Source organism: Pteropus alecto, unplaced genomic scaffold, assembly GCF_000325575.1.
Source record: "Pteropus alecto unplaced genomic scaffold, ASM32557v1 scaffold7, whole genome shotgun sequence".
NCBI classification, from domain to species: Eukaryota; Metazoa; Chordata; class Mammalia; order Chiroptera; family Pteropodidae; genus Pteropus; species Pteropus alecto.
Window position 1 is genome coordinate 17,511,317 of NW_006494614.1, and position 9,715 is coordinate 17,521,031.

Consider the following 9,715-nt stretch of genomic DNA (forward strand, 5'->3'; position numbering starts at 1 on the left):
CTAAGGTGGTTATGATGGTTATAAATCATATATACACATCTTGTGTTACTTAATCCTTGACATTGGGTAGGATTCCCTGTTGAAGCTCTTTGAGAAGAATCAAAGAGAAGACAGCTGACTTTCTTTCAGAGAGCAGTCATTATTTCCTGGTGGGGGAAAGAACTGTTTTTTTTGTTGTTGTTGTTTTTTCTGTTTGTTTATTTTTTATGAGTTTTAATGCTGAGTGGGTATGAAAAGTTTTCTGGAACAAAAAATCTTGTGTTGAAAGATAGCATAAAGAGGTGATTCATTATTAAAATAAACTGTAAGCTACTCAAAGATTTCTTTTTTTTTTTTTGACCTCACAGATTGTAAGGACCTTGTCAACTTATACTGCCTTATTTTTAATTTTTTTTGTGTGTGTGCCTACAGCACCTGGTCTTCCTAGGTGGTCTCCCATCCAAGTACTAACCAGGCCCAACCTTGCTTAGCTTCCAAGATCAGACAGGATCGGGCTTGTTCAGGGTAGCATGGCCATAGACTGAAACATATTAATGTAAGTGTTCTAACATGAAATATGACGATCGTATCCAGAGCAACGTTGGCTCTTAGAAGCACATCTCTGTGTATGGCTCTCACACATGTTTATGAGGATGAAGTAGTTTCTATAGTAAGGGCACCTTAGTGATCACAGAATCCTTCCAGATTTACTTTCCAAAATCTGGCACCCTAATGTTAAACAATACGCTGAGCAAAGAAAAGCTATATTTCTATATTCAGTGTGACTCTGTAAGTTTTCACTTATATGTTTTCACTTTATGACTGCTTAGTTCTGGTGAAGCCTTAATTTCACACTTGGAAACAACAGGAAGGCCATTAAATCTGGCATTGCACACAAACCTATAGGTTTCCCACACGCATATTCAAAATTATATGCTTAAAAATTTGTTAAGAAGGTAGGTCTTATGTTGTGTTCTTACCAAATAATATGATAATAATAATGATAATAATAATAATAATAAGCAGCCTGGGAAAGACTACTTTCCTCCATGAACCCCAGTTCTCTTCCCTCTCATGCATAGATTACCTTCTTCACAGGGTTCCTCTTACCAACCTTCTCCTCTCAAATTTAAAATTATGAAAAATTTTTTCTACATCCCAGGAAAATTATGTTTCTTTTTATAGCCACACTGATCAATGTGTATAACGTTTGAAAGCATTCAAGGTCATTTGTCTCATCTTAACTTCACAGGGTAATGCTTTATATATTTAATTATATATGTCCAAATACGTTGTATTCTTGTCACATAGCAAGACCTCAAACACCTTTCTTGTTATTAGAATCAGTGTTTTATTTTTAGTACTCTATTTTTACTTAAATATGAACATGACATTCAGCTTGGATTATATTAAATGATTCTTTGCTTTTTAAAGAAATAAGCACCCTTAAATAAATAATGTACACAAAAAGACAGAAAAAAATTGATTTTAAAATAGAATTGCCGTACTTTCCCACTTTTTGAGGTATGTGTAGCTCAGTTTTTTCTTAGTGTTGGTCAAAAGATGAAAGTGCAAGTGTTTTAGTCCATACACAACATGCATTGAGGTATGAAAGAAAACAATGCTATATCCGCCTCCCAAACACACACACACACACACACTCCTGACTCAATTGATTTTGATGCTTCTATGAATTTCTATGAGCTTTTGTGCTAATTTTGATGCTTCTGTGAGCTGTTCCTCTCAAGGGTGCTTCTTGGACATGTTCCTTCTTCTGGTACTGAGGGGGATATGAGGGATGTGGAAGGGGAAAGATAGTAAGCATTCTTCACATTATTCCCAGAAGTTCTCATCCCCACACAGGGAACATTAAATGGCACAGGTCTTCTGAGCTCCACCCTAGGGTCTGGGTTTGCCAGAGGGCAGTGGGCACATGAGGAAGTGAGAAGAAATAGAACCAACCAACAACAAGTTAGGTGCACAGTCTAAAGACAGATATAAGGGGTTCATCTCCTCTACCTGTTTTTTTCCCAGTAAATCTTCACATACACTAAATATAATTTTTATATAAATATTTGAAAATATTCTGAGGAAATCATAGATATGCACAGAGATGCATAATAAGCTTGCTTTACTTCTAGACCTAATGTAATACTTCAAAATAGGCAACAAATGGAGTGTCTAACATTGGAAGTTGACTAAGTAAATTATGGTGTGTCTGTATAAGAGGATATTATGCAAATGTTAACATATATGTTGTGAATATATTTGACAACATGAAAAATATTTACAAAAACAATATTTCAGTTTGACTTCATTTTATTAAATATTTATACTATATAGAGAGTTCTAGTTTTCACTTTGATCTATAAAGAACTTGGAAGTCATCACTCCCTCCTCACAACAAGAAAAAAGCTGAGTAAACTGAATGTCAACAGCTCTTCTTAGATTCCTCGGAGAATTGTAGTCCCAGAGCAAACTGCTGCTCCAAAAACTGGAGAGAAAGGCAGATACCAAGAATCACAGCTTACTGGGAGCTGGTCATTGGAGCCAGTATTGGAAATAACACTTAAATGGTAATAGGCAAATGGTCAGAGGCTCCATGTGGACAGCTTGAGAGTTAAAAACTCCGGGGACCCCATCTTATGGAGACATCTATGCTTTTGTGAGTTTTACCTCCAAAAGCCCTACCAGTGAAGATCTGAGAAAAATCCCCTCATTCTTTTAGCAGGTGGAGGGGGAAAATGACCATTTTTGAAATATGCTCAGAGAGCTATGTTCTCCTTAACAATGGCCTGCACTCAAAGAATGAATTTTATGAGAACCTAACAAATATGGGTTTGAGCAGAACCTAATTGATCTGGGAGAAGGGAAGTACCCAACTCTAGCCCTCCCTAGCCTTTGACATGAGGGAGGAGAAATACCCAATCCTGGCCATCTCTAGTCTTCTTGTTTCACATAAAGGAGGGTTGTGGCAGGGAAGCTGAGAAGCACTTGTGAAGGCCTGGGGACCTAGATTCACTGAAAGACTAAGACCTGATCTAAGAGCATGGAGTACTCCCACTTCCTCCATGCCTTACCACCATGTCAATCGGGTCCCATGTTAGAACAGTGGATTACAGCTGAAATAACTTCAAGGCCCACCTCTATTTTAAGGAGTCTCTAAGGAAACCCAGAGGCAAAGAACAAGGGCACTGTATCCATTTGCTAAGAAAGTTGTGGAAGGTCAACAGTAGCCTCTTTTGGGTGATGAGATTAAGATCGTTGTTGTTTCTGAAATTCTCCCAATATACATAATTTTGGGAAGTTTTTCAGTGTGCATTCGTAGCTAAAATCCTCAGAAGGAGTAACACTGACTTTATAGGAATCACTTTATCAAAGCCATAGAAATGGGCAGCCAGCTAAAAGATATTTACATTGGAAATAGGATGCTCAGTTTGGACAGAAGGGCAAACAATTGAGGCAGTGTTGGGCCTGATCAGGCACTGGACTGAGGGCAGCCAGTGTGGAGTGAAGAGTGCCTGGGGTTCCAGGTCAAAGAGAATGGATCCAAGCGCAGACAATTAGGAGCTGAAAATAGAGGATAGTACGGACCTAATTACTCTATATAGAGATAAATATTCTATTTAAGGCTCTGACAGAAATGAGCTATGTCACATGGAATAATCTGTCATTAGCCCTTGTACATAGGATCAGCATCTGGATAATAATGTACATGAACTAGACACCATCTAAGGTGCTTCCTGCTCTAAGGTTCTGGGATTCTAGAACTAATTCATGGAGGAGTAGATCACTGGCTATTGGTTTTCTATGGGCATCATAACAAATAAATATATAGACATTATTATAGGGTCATTATTCTACCCATAAACCACCCTCTGGACTTGTCCCACATACAAAAATCACATTTACCTCATCCCAAGGCCTCAAAAGGTGTCATCCCATTACAGCATCAACTCAAAGTCCAAAATAGCACTTAAATCTCATCAGTTCTAAAGTCCCAAATCTCACTACCTAAATCATCTAAATGAGTTACGTGTTAGGCTCAGGGTGTCATCCATCCTGGGACACAATTTCTCTTCATCTGTAGACCTTTGAAACTAGAAAACTAGTTATCTGCTTCCAAAGTACAGCAGTGGGACAGGCATAGAGTAACAGTTTGAGACATTATGGTTTAAAAGGGGAGAAAATGGAAAGAAAAAAAGAAGTTATCAGTCCTAAGCAGTTTCTAAGTACAGCCAGATAAAGTTCATCAGGATCAAGGCCTGGGAATAATCCTCTCTGGTTCCTGGCTCCACCTTCTGGCCTCATGACTTCACTTCTTAGGTCATTCTTCCTTTTTTATAAGGAATATCCTGTATTTGTATCTGAATCTATTAATCAGCCTATTTCTTGCCCATGGAATTTTGAGGGTTCAACAGCCTCCTTTCATTTAATGCTCTGTCCTTGTCAGTTCAAGCTGGCAGTATTTTTTGCTGATATAAAATTCCCAAGCACCTTGTGGGGCTCCCATGTCTGTCACAGGGCTTCACTCTGTTAGAAAAGAGGTTTGTCCACAAATCATTCCTAGTTAATCCCATCTCTAATTTTGTATTTTGCTGAGATGGCTGAGGGACAACGCCCTTAAAGCTAAGCAGATGTTCTTTGATTTGATTGAGGGGATTTGCAACTCAAACCCTCTTGAATTTTTTGTGGATGAAAAAGCGGGTATGTACTAGTTCAGTGACTGAAAGTAACTTTACAGGGCGATCTGATCATAAATTCCTAACTGGGAAGGTCATAGTGGGTAGTCATGCCCCAGGCCTGTAACTTCTTTAGTAAAAGGTTGTTAAATCATTCTTGTCCATGGTTCTGTATCTGGGTTAACACATGTTTGAAATGCTGGAAGCAATCCTCTTTTCCAGACCCCTAGAAGGTGAATCCATCCTCAGTGGAACACATACTCTTGTTAACTATCCTAGACCTTGTTGTCTCCTACCTTCATGTCATCTTCTTTAAGTTCCCTCCTTAATTCCAAATGTAAAAAGAGAAACTGCAAAACCATCATTCTCTGGAGCCATTAAAAAATCTTGCTGCCTGGCAGTGTCATCAGTTTGGCTCAAATAAATTCTTACAAAAATTCTCTACAGGCTGGACATTTACATCGACATCTTCAAAAAGCCTTTTATGTGAATGAATACACTGTTCTTTCTCATGCCATTGTAACAGATGACTACAGATGTTGGGGCTCGAAACAGCCAAATTAATCTCACAGTTTTATGGATCAGAAATCTGAACTAAAATCAAGGAGTTCACAAGCAGCATTGTTTTCTTGCAGCTTCAGAGAAACATGTCTTCCCTGGTCACACAAGTGGCTGGTGGAATTCAATTCCTTGCAGTTGTAGAACCAAGGACAGCATTTACTTGCTGTCTATAAGCTGAGGGCTCTTCCCAGCTCTTAGAATCTACACAATCCTTACCTAATCACTCTGTATTAGTTTGCTAGGGCTACCATACAAAGTACCACAGACTGTCCTAAATAACAAAATTTTATTTTCTCACAGTTCTAGAGGATAGAAGTCTGAGAACAGGTATTGGCAGGATTGACTCCTTCTGAGGCTTCTCTTCTTGGCTTGGTAGATGACCTTCTTCTTGGCTTTGTAGATGACTTTCTTGGTGATGATCTTCACATGGTCTTCCCGTATGTGTCTGTTTCCTAACCTCGTTTTCTTATAAAGCCACCGGTCATGTTGGATTAGGACTCTCCTAAGGACCAAATCTTAACTTAATTACCTTTTAAAAGTCCCTATCTTCAAATAAAGTTACATTCTGTGGTACTGAGGGTTAGTTAGGACTTCTATGAATTTTAAGCGGGGAACACAGTTCAGTCCATAACAGCCCCCTTCCTCCATATTCAAACCTAGCATAGTTTAGTTGAGTCCTCCTGTTTCATCTCTCCATCCTGTGTTCTGTCTTCCTCTTCTGCTTCTAAGAGCTTATGTGATTACATAGGGCCGATCTGGATAATCCAGGATAATCTCCCTGTTTTAAGGTAAACTGATTAGCAACCTTAATTCCACTTACAACCTTACTTTCCTTTTGCCATGTAATGTAACATATTCAGAGGTTCCGGTATTAAGGCATGTACAACTTTTGGGAGCCATACTTCTGCCTACAACACTAACCAAGAAAAGAACCCACCCTACCTTTCAGCAAATACCCATTCTTTCATCATAGGCCACTTGCGGCCAAACTCAGGGGAACTTTTCTTTATATTTTTCCTTTTTTTGCTGAGGAGAAGACTACTGCTACTCCCTCCTCATACAAGGGGCTATGAGCAGGTATATTTCTGCCTCCTTCACCACGCCAGGATACATTCTTCCTCAAAAAAGTAGAGCTCATTCATTTAACTTGTCTGAATCCGTTATATTCATTTGGCCGGGTTAGCAGATGCTGGAGTTACTGTACTGAGGGCAGAAATCAGAACTCATATTTTCTCTTACTCTGTCTCATTGACCAATAGAGAAACTAGCACCTTCTCCTCTGGTAGAGGCATCTCTTGTCCAGTCTTCCCATTTTTCCTTTTACTTTCTGCATCCAACCAGACTGGCACCCTTGTCCTTCATGAGAAGTAAGTGAATAAGTCAAGTTAGATTTGCTGCCTACACCCTCATCTTCTCTGTAGTGCAAGAGGAGAAAAGAGCTGCACTTTGTTCTGAGGTCTGAGTCGCAATCTTCTGTCTAGTTTTTATCCAGAGTCCTGCTCTGAGATTATTAATGTTTGCAAGTGCCCACTATATCAAACACCCTTTATCTGGATAAAGGGTGTTTGCAGGATATTTGTCAGCCATATTTCCTTTCAGATTCAGGACAGGATTCTCCTGTGATGTCTGTCAGTCAGCTTTTAGAGAGGAGGAAGAATAGCATCTTGAAATTCAAACAAGTCCATCTGCTTCACTCTAGTAATGAAGCTGTGTAGAAACCAGAGATTTACTTGAAGTATTCTAGAGCTTTCTACAGGTGAGTTTGAAAACAGGCTGATATAGAGAATCCTTGCCTACCCCTACTTTATCCATAAAAACTCAATTTTTTATCAATTTGAATTTCATACAAGCTTTTAGTTGAACAATATTAGCTAAGATTGTCTACAGTCTATTGTGATGGTATGGGAATGATCGTGCGATGAAATCAAAGACAATGAGATATAATGACACTTTCTTTTTTTTAAAGTATAGGAGGGAAGGTACTTCATTTTTTCCTACTGTCTTGTACTTGGAGGAGTGTAAGCCTGAGGCTCCTTACAGCCATTCTTCTACAACATAGAACCTAAGAATGAAACCACAGAAGGAGAGAGAGGCTAGAAGACAGGGTTGTGATGAACCTCAGAAATTAGTTTTGCCTTTAGTTAACCCACCCTTGGACTTCATGTAAGCTAATGAAATTTATTTATGGTTAAGCCAGTATGATTTTTTTGTTTTGTTTTTAAATCAAAAAAGGCCTAACTCTGGACTAGCTACCAAGTATATAGGTTCTATAATAACAACTTAAACCCATCTCTGAAGAGTTCTTAGTAATTTTTGGAATTAGACATATAGCTTTCATGGTCACACAAATAAGTAATACAGTAGAAGATGTCAAAATGTATAGTTTAAAGAATGATGTCTCAATATGTTAGATTATTAAATATGTGGATTTTTTCTTAAATATAAAGCTTAAACTGTGTTAGAGTCTTATACTCCCTGAGCAACTCAGAGCTCCCAATAGAGTTGGTCCTATGAATATTTTGGTTGTGTTTTGAGAATCAGGAAAATACCCTTTTTCTCAAAGTAATATCTCCACAGATTTGCTCTGCCTCCTGAAAAACTGATAAATAACTCAACATATTAGAATGAAGATGCTGGAAGGGACCTAAAAGATTATTTAGTCATCTCATTTTATAACAAGGAAATGAAGAATCAAAGAACAAAATAATATGTGTACAGTAGTCCTACTTGTTAATGGCAGAGTGGGACCTGGTTTCTGTATTCCTGCTCCAGGGTGTGTCTCTTTTTCTCCACCCCTAAGATGTAGATATGATCATTATTTACTTACCACTCAAACTTTTACATCAGAGTAGAAATAATAAATTAGATTAGAATCAAATTAATATCTTTTATTTGTTTCTGTGTTAGCAAACTAGTCTTTTTAAGACAAAGCTAGCTGTCTGTGAAATTAGCCATACATAGCACAGCCACAAATGACCTAAATGGCTTTTAAGTTAGTTCATTTAGTGTCAGAGTTCTATATAATCACACTTAAAAGTCTTACTGTTATATGCTATTGTGAATTTCAGAGGAGTATTCCATTTACATATTGTGTAACAAAATACTTCAAAACTTAACAGCATAAAGGAGGCAACAATAATTTCATTATATCTAGAGATTTTTGTGTGTCAGGAATTCAGTGCAGTTCTTCTACTGTACATGTTATTGACTGGGTCACCTGGTAATTGTCACTGGCTGCTGGAAGGGTCTGGAGAGTCTAAACTGTCTTTCCTGATATCCTACTTGATTTTCTGGTGAGGATGGTGAAAGGTGAGGCTCACCTAGGTCCTCTGTCTTCATAATATCTCTCTTTTCCTGTTGTGATGGGTTTTGTGTTATGAGTTTGATGTCTCCCTAAATCCATATGTTGAAGACCCGATTATCCCCAAGACCTCAGAATGTAACCTCTTTTGGAGATAGGGTCTTTATAGAGGTAATAAAGTTAAAATGAGGTCACTAGGGTAGGCCCTAATCCAGTATGACAGGTGTCCTTACAAAAAAGGGAAGTTTAGACAGAGACACCCATACAGGGAAGATGACATAAAGAGACAAGAGAGAAGGCAGCCATCTACAAGTCAAGGAGAGAGGTCTGGAACTGATTTTCCTTCATAGACATCGGAAGGAACCAACACTGCCATCCCCTTGATTTTGGACTTTTTGCCTCTGGAACTGTGAGACAATACATTTCTGTTCTTTAAGCCACCCAGTTTATGGTACATTTTTACAGAAGCCTTGGTAAACTAATATAGCTGGGGAGTTATACTTCTTATAAAGTGTCTCTGGACTCCAAAGACCAAGGGAGAAGCTGCCTGAGGTGGGCCCCAGACCTGGCATAGTGTTACCTGGCATACTGCCACAGTCTCTTGGCTGAAACAATCACAGCACAGCTCAGATTCATGGGGAAGAAAGAGACCCCACCTTCTGATGGGAGAAATGGCCGAGAATTTTCAGCTCTTTTTAATCTGCCACAATGAGAGGACAGATGAAGATACAATGAGAGTCCTGACTTTAGAGAACTTATACCAATAAGAGCACCTATTCTTACATTGGTAAGCATTTGTAAACTTTATATATTCTTACTAAGCTCATAAAGCTTCAATCCCAGAAAATGCACATGTTCTCATCAATGACTGGGATTGAGGTAAAGCAAACCTGGAGACCTGATTCCCAGTTTGGTCACAGCCTTACAGACAGTTCTTCCAATGAAATGAGGGACCAAGTTTGGGGCTGGATCACACTGAAGCCTGGCTGAAAGGGTCTCTGAAACCTGCTTCCGGTTCTAAGCCAACCTCTAACAAGCTGAGATATCACAGGCAAATCAATTTACTTCTTTACCTTTTAGTTTCTTCATTGAAAAAAAGAGAATAAAGCTTCTTGAAGGCTTATTCCAGCTATGAAATTGTGTGACTCTTGATTAATTTTTTTACTGAGTAATAAGAATTTATTATTACTAA

General features: G+C 38.5%; 1 pseudogene; it reads right to left on the bottom strand.

Annotated features, from left to right (window-relative positions):
- Positions 1-402: 402 nt before the first annotated feature.
- LOC112474676 lies at positions 403-521 on the bottom strand (annotated as a pseudogene).
- Positions 522-9,715: the final 9,194 nt, after the last annotated feature.